This window comes from Pelobates fuscus, chromosome 3 (genome assembly GCF_036172605.1).
Source record: "Pelobates fuscus isolate aPelFus1 chromosome 3, aPelFus1.pri, whole genome shotgun sequence".
In the NCBI taxonomy this organism is placed as follows: Eukaryota; Metazoa; Chordata; class Amphibia; order Anura; family Pelobatidae; genus Pelobates; species Pelobates fuscus.
The window spans coordinates 396,195,701-396,208,576 of record NC_086319.1 but is presented as its reverse complement, the minus strand read 5'-3'; the positions used below and the strand labels follow the sequence as shown (position 1 = coordinate 396,208,576).

General features: G+C 42.8%; 6 non-coding genes across 6 annotated transcripts; all 6 read right to left on the bottom strand.

The window, feature by feature from the left end:
* Nucleotides 1-3,522: 3,522 nt before the first annotated feature.
* TRNAL-AAG (transfer RNA leucine (anticodon AAG)) lies at nucleotides 3,523-3,604 on the bottom strand. The gene has a single exon. It is a non-coding gene; the product is annotated as a tRNA-Leu (tRNA).
* Nucleotides 3,605-4,337: 733 nt separating this feature from the next.
* Nucleotides 4,338-4,409, bottom strand: TRNAW-CCA (transfer RNA tryptophan (anticodon CCA)). Its single transcript has one exon. It is a non-coding gene; the product is annotated as a tRNA-Trp (tRNA).
* Nucleotides 4,410-7,000: 2,591 nt separating this feature from the next.
* TRNAL-AAG (transfer RNA leucine (anticodon AAG)) lies at nucleotides 7,001-7,082 on the bottom strand. Its single transcript has one exon. It is a non-coding gene; the product is annotated as a tRNA-Leu (tRNA).
* Nucleotides 7,083-10,485: 3,403 nt separating this feature from the next.
* On the bottom strand, nucleotides 10,486-10,567 carry TRNAL-AAG (transfer RNA leucine (anticodon AAG)). The gene has a single exon. It is a non-coding gene; the product is annotated as a tRNA-Leu (tRNA).
* A 730-nt stretch (nucleotides 10,568-11,297) lies between these two features.
* On the bottom strand, nucleotides 11,298-11,369 carry TRNAW-CCA (transfer RNA tryptophan (anticodon CCA)). Its single transcript has one exon. It is a non-coding gene; the product is annotated as a tRNA-Trp (tRNA).
* Nucleotides 11,370-12,224: 855 nt separating this feature from the next.
* Nucleotides 12,225-12,306, bottom strand: TRNAL-AAG (transfer RNA leucine (anticodon AAG)). Its single transcript has one exon. It is a non-coding gene; the product is annotated as a tRNA-Leu (tRNA).
* Between the last annotated feature and the right edge of the window lie 570 nt (nucleotides 12,307-12,876).

The window sequence follows — 12,876 nt, the reverse complement described above, 5'->3', positions numbered from 1 at the left end:
GCTTTCAGTACCGGTCAATTTTTTAGAGAAAAATCCACAAGGATGTAATGGTTTATCAACCCCCAACCTTTGAGATAGGACAGCACCTAAACCAGTCTCTGATGCGTCTACCTCAAGTAGAAAAGGCAGAGAAGTGTCGGGGTGAACTAAAATTGGAGCGGAAGCGAAAAGCTCCTTGAGAGTTTTGAACGCATGGAGAGCTTCAGTAGTCCAATTCTTAGTATCAGCCCCCTGTTTGGTCATATTAGTGATAGGTGCGATAATGGAAGAATAGCCCTTAATAAAGCGCCTGTAATAATTAGAAAAACCAATAAATCTCTGTATGGCTTTAAGACCTTTGGGTAAAGGCCACTCTAGAATGGATTGGAGCTTATCCGGATCCATCTTAAATCCCTCCCCAGAGATCACATAGCCGAGAAAGGTTACCTGGGTTTGATCAAAGCTACATTTCTCCAACTTGCAGTACAAGCCATGCTGGAGAAGCTTGTGCAAAACCCTCCTGACTTGCTTGTGATGAGTCTCAATCTCACTAGAATGAATGAGTATATCATCTAGGTATACAATGACGCAATCTTGCTGAAATTCCCTAAGAACCTCATTTATCAGATCCTGGAATACAGCTGGCGCATTGCATAACCCAAAAGGCATAACAGTATATTCATAGTGACCATATCGAGTATTGAATGCCGTCATCCACTCATGTCCCTGCTGGATTCTCACCAAGTTATATGCCCCTCTGAGGTCTAACTTGGTGAAAATTGTAGATCCCTTCAAACGATCGAAGAGTTCGGTGATCAAGGGAATCGGGTAGGCATTTTTAATGGTTATCTTATTCAAGCCTCGATAATCAATACAAGGTCTCAAAGAACCATCTTTCTTTTTAACAAAAAAAAATCCAGCCCCGGCAGGGGAGGAGGACCTCCTGATGAATCCCTTGTCTAAATTCTCGTGAATATACTCCTCTAGAACTGAGTTCTCTTTAGTAGATAATGGGTATACATGACCTCTGGGAGGCATGGTACCAGGGAGTAGGTTAATTTTGCAATCAAAGGACCTGTGTGGGGGTAAGGTATCGGCTTTCTTTTTGTCAAATACTGCCTTTAAATCTAGATACTGAGGCGGAATTTGTGTCTCTGTAGGATTGTCAGAGGTAGTCGATGTATTAGTTAATCCGAGAGGTAAGACCTTCCGCAAGCATTTTTCTTGACAATTCTCTCCCCACGAAACTATCTCCCCTGACTCCCAATTAATAATAGGGTTGTGTCTCCTCAACCAGGAGTACCCCAGGACTATGGGAATAGACGGAGAAGAAATGAGCATTAAGGATATATCCTCTTTATGTAGGATGCCAACAGTCAAGTTAATCGGTATGGTCTCATGGAAAATAACAGGCTCAAGTAACGGTCTACCATCGATGGCCTCAACAGCCAGTGGTGTCTCTTTTAACTGGGATGGGATAGCATGCTTGGCAACAAAACCCTGATCTATAAAGCTCTCAGCAGCTCCAGAATCGATTAGTGCCATAGTCTTTACTACTCCCTTCTCCCACCTCAAAGAAACGGGTAACAGAAGCCTGAACTCTTTGTAATTGTGAATAGAGGACAAAGTAGAAACACCCAAGGCCTGTCCTCTAGAGAAACTTAGGTGCGAGCGTTTCCCGAACGATTAGGACAATTTAGGCGTAAATGTCCTCTGACTCCGCAATACATACATAAACCCTCCCTTCTTCTGTACTGTCTCTCTCTCTCTGTGAGATGAGTACTACCTATCTGCATAGGTTCGGAAATACGTAAGTCCTCGAACTCAGAATTTTGAAAGGTAGGCGCTAGTTTAAAGGAGGGTCTACGGGTCCTATCTCGAGTGTTCTGCCTCTCTCTTATGCGTTCATCAATACGAGATATAAAAGAAACTAAATCCTCCAAATTCTCAGGGAGTTCTCTAGTAGCGACCTCGTCAAGAATTACATCTGATAACCCATTCAGAAACACATCTATATAAGCCTGTTCGTTCCACTTAACTTCTGCCGCCAAGGACCTGAACTCTAGTGCATAGTCCACAAGTGTTCGATTGTCCTGTCTAAGGCGCAACAGTAATCTAGCTGCATTGACCTTTCTACCAGGAGGGTCAAAAGTTCTTCTAAACGCAGCTACAAAGGCATTATAATTATAGACTAGTGGATTATCATTCTCCCATAAAGGATTGGCCCATCTCAGAGCTTTCTCAATGAGTAAAGTAATAACAAATCCAACCTTCGCTCTATCTGTAGGATAAGAGCGGGGTTGTAATTCGAAATGGATGCTAATCTGGTTCAGAAAACCACGGCACTTCTCCGGTGACCCGCCATAACGTACTGGTGGGGTAATACGGGAAGAAGCACCTACAGTGGCTAACTCTAGACCTGAGACTGCAGGAGAAATAGAAGGAGTACGTGTCTCCTCAGGTGGGTTACTAGCACGAGACAAAAGTGCCTGTAGTGCTAGAGCCATCTGATCCATCCTATGCTCCATGGCGTCAAACCTGGGATCAGAAGAACCAAGCTGACTGTTTGTACCTGCAGGATCCATTGGCCCTGTCGTAATGTCAGGATCGGGACAGGGATCCAACACGCAGGGTACAAAGAGAGGAAAGGGACGTATACCGGGCCTTAGAATGGCCGGACTAACGTACCGAGAGTAATAGAGAATAGTCAGAGACAAGCCGAGGTCGAGGGAACGAGAAGACAGATAAGCGAGAGACAAGCCGGGTCAAGGGATAACAGAGAAGCAGGGTAGTACAACAAGCCGAGTCAAAACCAAATAGAGCAAACTAGAATACCAGAGCACTGAGTGACTAGACAAGCTAGAACCACGACAGGGCAATGAGCTGAAGAGAGAAGTAAGCTTAAATACCCTGGCTCCGGATGGTAAGCACGCCTCTGACAAGTGCCGATTGGATATCGGACACTTGAGTGACAGGTCGCTCGTGATAGCGTCATGACGTCACGTATTGAGCGTCCTGCTAGAAAAGGATGTGGATTCCTCGCGGCCGGTGTTTAAGTGGCTGGATGAACCGCGAGGAACGGAGGAAACAGCTCGCCTGGACGGATAAACCACCAAGTCTCTCCCTCCCTTAGAGGTAGAGACCTCAGGTACCCTGACAAGTATCTAAAGTGGGTATTGTAACACAGCTTGTTGATCCAAGGAGAAATCGGAATGCACATATGGAGTTCTAAAGGAATCCTGCTGCCCAACTTGGGGCACAATTGAAAATGACTTCAGGTCTTTCTTTTTTTCCTTTCTCCTTCTTTTGGAACAACAAGGGGAAGAAGGGTGGGTGAAATGTTGAAGCTGAGTCTTCTTTTCATCCTGCATTACTTTTCTAACTTTCTGTGTTACTGTTCCATTTTCAAAGATCAAATGAGTATGCAACAAGTGCATTTCCATGTCCACATAAGTTGCACGTTGTGGCAAATAAGGAAGCGGTATTTAAACGGCGTGATACGTTTATTCATCCACAGAAGGCTGGAAGAAAAAAAGAGCCTGATGGCAGCGGTGGGATTCGAACCCACGCCCCCGAAGAGACTGGAGCCTTAATCCAGCGCCTTAGACCGCTCGGCCACGCTACCTGCGCAAAATCCCTGTGGCTGCGTACTCAAAACACGCACGCCATTTGGGAGCGTTCTGATCATTTCATTTTCTTTCTTGTCAAAAGGTTGCAAGTCCCGACAATATCTTTCCACACTCATGCAGCACTGCTGGCGGCATAGGTCATTTAGAACGCCTTCACCTCTACAAGACCGCAAAAACACAAGAAAACTAGATAAATGCTAAAATATTACACATCCCCCTCTATTTATTCTCACACAGAAAGAGTTTAAAGCGCAAGTTCCTCATTTTACATTCAGGTGAAATCTGCTAGCATGTCAAATGACCACCAACAGGTGCAAACAAAAGATAACAATTCAACACCAGCATAGGGAAAGTGCTGTCCTCCAGTATTCAGCATTCAAATGCTGCCTCTAGGAAATCGATTCATTAACCTGTTTTGACAAAAAGTTAGTAAAGCAAAAAAAAAAGGAGGAACCCATAAAATGACACGCTAAAGGAACAGAGGGACTCTATTTTTGGTTCCCGACTCCTATTTTAAAATCCACAGGATTCATTTGAAACAATCAAGAATCCTGCAGCATGTCAAATCTACCTACTGTAGATGAGCAGGACTTTTCCCGTTTTGACCATCAACATAATGAAATAACGCAAGCACGGGATATATGGATTATATATGCTAAGCCTGCTTTTTATCCAACTCTGGTATGACAAGAGATCTGTGCTTACTCTTCCTCCAAAGCAAAAGCAGCATGACCCCGACGTGATTTGAACACGCAACCTTCTGATCTGGAGTCAGACGCGCTACCGTTGCGCCACGAGGTCTCATTGTAAAGGTGGATGTGGTCGTCAACAGAGTAGCCAACAAAGGTAGGTTTTTTTCCCCCACCGACTTAAAATTAGATAGATTCTGACAAATTAAATATTCAGCCTAAAGAGGAAAGAAAATAAGTACTTTTCTTTTCAGCACAATACCACTGTAATTGAAGGCAAAGCCAAACAGAAAGGCACCGCACCAGCTAGCCAGTTTCTGTGTTTGTGGCCATGTGAAGCCATACCGGTTTAATTACATTACAATGGAACATGCAAATGCTGGGGTGAATCGTGCATGGTGTGGAATTCTCCATGTGACTTACTCTTTGCTAGCTTTATATTTAGGACAATTTATGGCCTCTTTCAAGTGAGAAGAAAGATGTTAAATTCTCTTCCTAAAGAAGGTGTTTTATGGAATTCAGTAGATGTATTTGAGGATGGCCTCGATGTTCTTGTGGCAAAGCTGGAAACTATGCCACTTTAGTATCTAAAGTGGGTATTGTAACACAGCTTGTTGATACAAGGAGAAATCGGAATGCACATATGGAGTTCTAAAGGAATCCTGCTGCCCAACTTGGGGCACAATTGAAAATGACTTCAGGTCTTTCTTTTTTCCTTTCTCCTTCTTTTGGAACAACAAGGGGAAGAAGGGTGGGTGAAATGTTGAAGCTGAGTCTTCTTTTCATCCTGCATTACTTTTCTAACTTTATGTGTTACTGTTCCATTTTCAAAGATCAAATGAGTATGAAACAAGTGCACTTCCATGTCCACATAAGTTGCACGTTGTGGCAAATAAGGAAGCGGTATTTAAACGGCGTGATACGTTTATTCATCCACAGAAGGCTGGAAGAAAAAAAAGAGCCTGATGGCAGCGGTGGGATTCGAACCCACAAACCCGAATAGACTGGAGCCTTAATCCAGCGCCTTAGACCGCTCGGCCACGCTACCTGCGCAAAATCCCTGTGGCTGCGTACTCAAAACACGCACGCCATTTGGGAGCGTTCTGATCATTTCATTTTCTTTCTTGTCAAAAGGTTGCAAGTCCCGACAATATCTTTCCACACTCATGCAGCACTGCTGGCGGCATAGGTCATTTAGAACGCCTTCACCTCTACAAGACCGCAAAAACACAAGAAAACTAGATCAATGCTAAAATATTACACATCCCCCTCTATTTATTCTCACACAGAAAGAGTTTAAAGCGCAAGTTCCTCATGTTACATTCAGGTGAAATCTGCTAGCGTGTCAAATGACCACCAACAGGTGCAAACAAAAGATAACAATTCAACACCAGCATAGGGAAAGTGCTGTCCTCCAGTATTCAGCATTCAAATGCTGCCTCTAGGAAATCGATTCATTAACCTGTTTTGACAAAAAGGGAGTAAAGCAAAAAAAAGGAGGAACCCATAAAATGACACGCTAAAGGAACAGGGGGACTCTATTTTTGGTTCCCGACTCCTAGTTTAAAATCCACAGGATTCATTTGAAACAATCAGGAATCCTGCAGCATGTCAAATCTACCTACTGTAGATGAGCAGGACTTTTCCCGTTTTGACCATCAACATAATGAAATAACGCAAGTACGGGATATATGGATTATATATGCTAAGCCTGCTTTTTATCCAACTCTGGAATGACAAGAGATCTGTGCTTACTCTTCTCCAAAGCAAAAGCAGCATGACCACGACGTGATTTGAACACGCAACCTTCTGATCTGGAGTCAGACGCGCTACCGTTGCGCCACGATGTCTCATTGTAAAGGTGGACGTGGTCGTCAACAGAGTAGCCAACAAAGGTAGGTTTTTTTCCCCCACCGACATAAAATTAGATAGATTGTGTCAAATTTAATATTCAGCCTAAAGAGGAAAGAAAATAAGTACTTTTCTTTTCAGCACAATACCACTGTAATTGAAGGCAAAGCCAAACAGAAAGGCACCGCACCAGCTAGCCAGTTTCTGTGTTTGTGGCCATGTGAAGCCATACCGGTTTAATTACATTACAATGGAACATGCAAATGCTGGGGTGAATCGTGCATGGTGTGGAATTCTCCATGTGACTTACTCTTTGCTAGCTTTATATTTAGGACAATTTATGGCCTCTTTCAAGTGAGAAGAAAGATGTTAAATTCTCTTCCTAAAGAAGGTGTTTTATGGAATTCAGTAGATGTATTTGAGGATGGCCTCGATGTTCTTGTGGCAAAGCTGGAAACTATGCCACTTTAGTATCTAAAGTGGGTATTGTAACACAGCTTGTTGATACAAGGAGAAATCGGAATGCACATATGGAGTTCTAAAGGAATCCTGCTGCCCAACTTGGGGCACAATTGAAAATGACTTCAGGTCTTTCTTTTTTCCTTTCTCCTTCTTTTGGAACAACAAGGGGAAGAAGGGTGGGTGAAATGTTGAAGCTGAGTCTTCTTTTCATCCTGCATTACTTTTCTAACTTTATGTGTTACTGTTCCATTTTCAAAGATCAAATGAGTATGAAACAAGTGCACTTCCATGTCCACATAAGTTGCACGTTGTGGCAAATAAGGAAGCGGTATTTAAACGGCGTGATACGTTTATTCATCCACAGAAGGCTGGAAGAAAAAAAGAGCCTGATGGCAGCGGTGGGATTCGAACCCACGCCCCCGAAGAGACTGGAGCCTTAATCCAGCGCCTTAGACCGCTCGGCCACGCTACCTGCGCAAAATCCCTGTGGCTGAGTACTCAAAACACGCACGCCATTTGGGAGCGTTCTGATCATTTCATTTTCTTTCTTGTCAAAAGGTTGCAAGATCCGACAATATCTTTCCACACTCATGCAGCACTGCTGGCGGCATAGGTCATTTAGAACGCCTTCACCTCTACAAGACCGCAAAAACACAAGAAAACTAGATCAATGCTAAAATATTACACATCCCCCTCTATTTATTCTCACACAGAAAGAGTTTAAAGCGCAAGTTCCTCATGTTACATTCAGGTGAAATCTGCTAGCGTGTCAAATGACCACCAACAGGTGCAAACAAAAGATAACAATTCAACACCAGCATAGGGAAAGTGCTGTCCTCCAGTATTCAGCATTCAAATGCTGCCTCTAGGAAATCGATTCATTAACCTGTTTTGAAAAAAAGGGAGTAAAGCAAAAAAAAGGAGGAACCCATAAAATGACACGCTAAAGGAACAGGGGGACTCTATTTTTGGTTCCCGACTCCTAGTTTAAAATCCACAGGATTCATTTGAAACAATCAGGAATCCTGCAGCATGTCAAATCTACCTACTGTAGATGAGCAGGACTTTTCCCGTTTTGACCATCAACATAATGAAATAATGCAAGTACGGGATATATGGATTATATATGCTAAGCCTGCTTTTTATCCAACTCTGGTATGACAAGAGATCTGTGCTTACTCTTCTCCAAAGCAAAAGCAGCATGACCCCGACGTGATTTGAACACGCAACATTCTGATCTGGAGTCAGACGCAAAACCGTTGCGCCACGAGGTCTCATTGTAAAGGTGGACGTGGTCGTCAACAGAGTAGCCAACAAAGGTAGGTTTTTTTCCCCCACCGACATAAAATTAGATAGATTCTGACAAATTAAATATTCAGCCTAAAGAGGAAAGAAAATAAGTACTTTTCTTTTCAGCACAATACCACTGTAATTGAAGGCAAAGCCAAACAGAAAGGCACCGCACCAGCTAGCCAGTTTCTGTGTTTGTGGCCATGTGAAGCCATACCGGTTTAATTACATTACAATGGAACATGCAAATGCTGGGGTGAATCGTGCATGGTGTGGAATTCTCCACGTGACTTACTCTTTGCTAGCTTTATATTTAGGACAATTTATGGCCTCTTTCAAGTGAGAAGAAAGATGTTAAATTCTCTTCCTAAAGAAGGTGTTTTATGGAATTCAGTAGATGTATTTGAGGATGGCCTCGATGTTCTTGTGGCAAAGCTGGAAACTATGCCACTTTAGTATCTAAAGTGGGTATTGTAACACAGCTTGTTGATCCAAGGAGAAATCGGAATGCACATATGGAGTTCTAAAGGAATCCTGCTGCCCAACTTGGGGCACAATTGAAAATGACTTCAGGTCTTTCTTTTTTTCCTTTCTCCTTCTTTTGGAACAACAAGGGGAAGAAGGGTGGATGAAATGTTGAAGCTGAGTCTTCTTTTCATCCTGCATTACTTTTCTAACTTTCTGTGTTACTGTTCCATTTTCAAAGATCAAATGAGTATGCAACAAGTGCATTTCCATGTCCACATAAGTTGCACGTTGTGGCAAATAAGGAAGCGGTATTTAAACGGCGTGATACGTTTATTCATCCACAGAAGGCTGGAAGAAAAAAAAGAGCCTGATGGCAGCGGTGGGATTCGAACCCACGCCCCCGAATAGACTGGAGCCTTAATCCAGCGCCTTAGACCGCTCAGCCACGCTACCTGCGCAAAATCCTTGTGGCTGCGTACTCAAAACACGCACGCCATTTGGGAGCGTTCTGATCATTTCATTTTCTTTCTTGTCAAAAGGTTGCAAGTCCCGACAATATCTTTCCACACTCATGCAGCACTGCTGGTGGCATAGGTCATTTAGAACGCCTTCACCTCTACAAGACCGCAAAAACACAAGAAAACTAGATCAATGCTAAAATATTACACATCCCCCTCTATTTATTCTCACACAGAAAGAGTTTAAAGCGCAAGTTCCTCATTTTACATTCAGGTGAAATCTGCTAGCATGTCAAATGACCACCAACAGGTGCAAACAAAAGATAACAATTCAACACCAGCATAGGGAAAGTGCTGTCCTCCAGTATTCAGCATTCAAATGCTGCCTCTAGGAAATCGATTCATTAACCTGTTTTGACAAAAAGTTAGTAAAGCAAAAAAAAAGGAGGAACCCATAAAATGACACGCTAAAGGAACAGGGGGACTCTATTTTTGGTTCCCAACTCCTATTTTAAAATCCACAGGATTCATTTGAAACAATCAGGAATCCTGCAGCATGTCAAATCTACCTACTGTAGATGAGCAGGACTTTTCCCGTTTTGACCATCAACATAATGAAATAACGCAAGTACGGGATATATGGATTATATATGCTAAGCCTGCTTTTTATCCAACTCTGGTATGACAAGAGATCTGTGCTTACTCTTCTCCAAAGCAAAAGCAGCATGACCCGAACATGATTTGAACACGCAACCTTCTGATCTGGAGTCAGACGCGCTACCGTTGCGCCACGAGGTCTCATTGTAAAGGTGGAGGTGGACGTGGTCGTCAACAGAGTAGCCAACAAAGGTAGGTTTTTTTTCCCCCACCGACATAAAATTAGATAGATTCTGACAAATTAAATATTCAGCCTAAAGAGGAAAGAAAATAAGTACTTTTCTTTTCAGCACAATACCACTGTAATTGAAGGCAAAGCCAAACAGAAAGGCACCGCACCAGCTAGCCAGTTTCTGTGTTTGTGGCCATGTGAAGCCATACCGGTTTAATTACATTACAATGGAACATGCAAATGCTGGGGTGAATCGTGCATGGTGTGGAATTCTCCACGTGACTTACTCTTTGCTAGCTTTATATTTAGGACAATTTATGGCCTCTTTCAAGTGAGAAGAAAGATGTTAAATTCTCTTCCTAAAGAAGGTGTTTTATGGAATTCAGTAGATGTATTTGAGGATGGCCTCGATGTTCTTGTGGCAAAGCTGGAAACTATGCCACTTTAGTATCTAAAGTGGGTATTGTAACACAGCTTGTTGATCCAAGGAGAAATCGGAATGCACATATGGAGTTCTAAAGGAATCCTGCTGCCCAACTTGGGGCACAATTGAAAATGACTTCAGGTCTTTCTTTTTTTCCTTTCTCCTTCTTTTGGAACAACAAGGGGAAGAAGGGTGGGTGAAATGTTGAAGCTGAGTCTTCTTTTCATCCTGCATTACTTTTCTAACTTTCTGTGTTACTGTTCCATTTTCAAAGATCAAATGAGTATGCAACAAGTGCATTTCCATGTCCACATAAGTTGCACGTTGTGGCAAATAAGGAAGCGGTATTTAAACGGCGTGATACGTTTATTCATCCACAGAAGGCTGGAAGAAAAAAAGAGCCTGATGGCAGCGGTGGGATTCGAACCCACGCCCCCGAAGAGACTGGAGCCTTAATCCAGCGCCTTAGACCGCTCGGCCACGCTACCTGCGCAAAATCCCTGTGGCTGCGTACTCAAAACACGCACGCCATTTGGGAGCGTTCTGATCATTTCATTTTCTTTCTTGTCAAAAGGTTGCAAGTCCCGACAATATCTTTCCACACTCATGCAGCACTGCTGGCGGCATAGGTCATTTAGAACGCCTTCACCTCTACAAGACCGCAAAAACACAAGAAAACTAGATCAATGCTAAAATATTACACATCCCCCTCTATTTATTCTCACACAGAAAGAGTTTAAAGCGCAAGTTCCTCATGTTACATTCAGGTGAAATCTGCTAGCGTGTCAAATGACCACCAACAGGTGCAAACAAAAGATAACAATTCAACACCAGCATAGGGAAAGTGCTGTCCTCCAGTATTCAGCATTCAAATGCTGCCTCTAGGAAATCGATTCATTAACCTGTTTTGACAAAAAGGGAGTAAAGCAAAAAAAAGGAGGAACCCATAAAATGACACGCTAAAGGAACAGGGGGACTCTATTTTTGGTTCCCGACTCCTAGTTTAAAATCCACAGGATTCATTTGAAACAATCAGGAATCCTGCAGCATGTCAAATCTACCTACTGTAGATGAGCAGGACTTTTCCCGTTTTGACCATCAACATAATGAAATAACGCAAGTACGGGATATATGGATTATATATGCTAAGCCTGCTTTTTATCCAACTCTGGTATGACAAGAGATCTGTGCTTACTCTTCTCCAAAGCAAAAGCAGCATGACCCCGACGTGATTTGAACACGCAACCTTCTGATCTGGAGTCAGACGCGCTACCGTTGCGCCACGAGGTCTCATTGTAAAGGTGGACGTGGTTGTCAACAGAGTAGCCAACAAAGGTAGGTTTTTTTTCCCCCACCGACATAAAATTAGATAGATTCTGACAAATTAAATATTCAGCCTAAAGAGGAAAGAAAATAAGTACTTTTCTTTTCAGCACAATACCACTGTAATTGAAGGCAAAGCCAAACAGAAAGGCACTGCACCAGCTAGCCAGTTTCTGTGTTTGTGGCCATGTGAAGCCATACCGGTTTAATTACATTACAATGGAACATGCAAATGCTGGGGTGAATCGTGCATGGTGTGGAATTCTCCACGTGACTTACTCTTTGCTAGCTTTATATTTAGGACAATTTATGGCCTCTTTCAAGTGAGAAGAAAGATGTTAAATTCTCTTCCTAAAGAAGGTATTTTATGGAATTCAGTAGATGTATTTGAGGATGGCCTCGATGTTCTTGTGGCAAAGCTGGAAACTATGCCACTTTAGTATCTAAAGTGGGTATTGTAACACAGCTTGTTGATCCAAGGAGAAATCGGAATGCACATATGGAGTTCTAAAGGAATCCTGCTGCCCAACTTGGGGCACAATTGAAAATGACTTCAGGTCTTTCTTTTTTTCCTTTCTCCTTCTTTTGGAACAACAAGGGGAAGAAGGGTGGGTGAAATGTTGAAGCTGAGTCTTCTTTTCATCCTGCATTACTTTTCTAACTTTCTGTGTTACTGTTCCATTTTCAAAGATCAAATGAGTATGCAACAAGTGCATTTCCATGTCCACATAAGTTGCACGTTGTGGCAAATAAGGAAGCGGTATTTAAACGGCGTGATACGTTTATTCATCCACAGAAGGCTGGAAGAAAAAAAGAGCCTGATGGCAGCGGTGGGATTCGAACCCACGCCCCAGAAGAGACTGGAGCCTTAATCCAGCGCCTTAGACCGCTCGGCCACGCTACCTGCGCAAAATCCCTGTGGCTGCGTACTCAAAACACGCACGCCATTTGGGAGCGTTCTGATCATTTCATTTTCTTTCTTGTCAAAAGGTTGCAAGTCCCGACAATATCTTTCCACACTCATGCAGCACTGCTGGCGGCATAGGTCATTTAGAACGCCTTCACCTCTACAAGACCGCAAAAACACAAGAAAACTAGATCAATGCTAAAATATTACACATCCCCCTCTATTTATTCTCACACAGAAAGAGTTTAAAGCGCAAGTTCCTCATTTTACATTCAGGTGAAATCTGCTAGCATGTCAAATGACCACCAACAGGTGCAAACAAAAGATAACAATTCAACACCAGCATAGGGAAAGTGCTGTCCTCCAGTATTCAGCATTCAAATGCTGCCTCTAGGAAATCGATTCATTAACCTGTTTTGACAAAAAGTTAGTAAAGCAAAAAAAAAGGAGGAACCCATAAAATGACACGCTAAAGGAACAGGGGGACTCTATTTTTGGTTCCCGACTCCTATTTTAAAATCCACAGGATTCATTTGAAACAATCAGGAATCCTGCAGCATGTCAAAT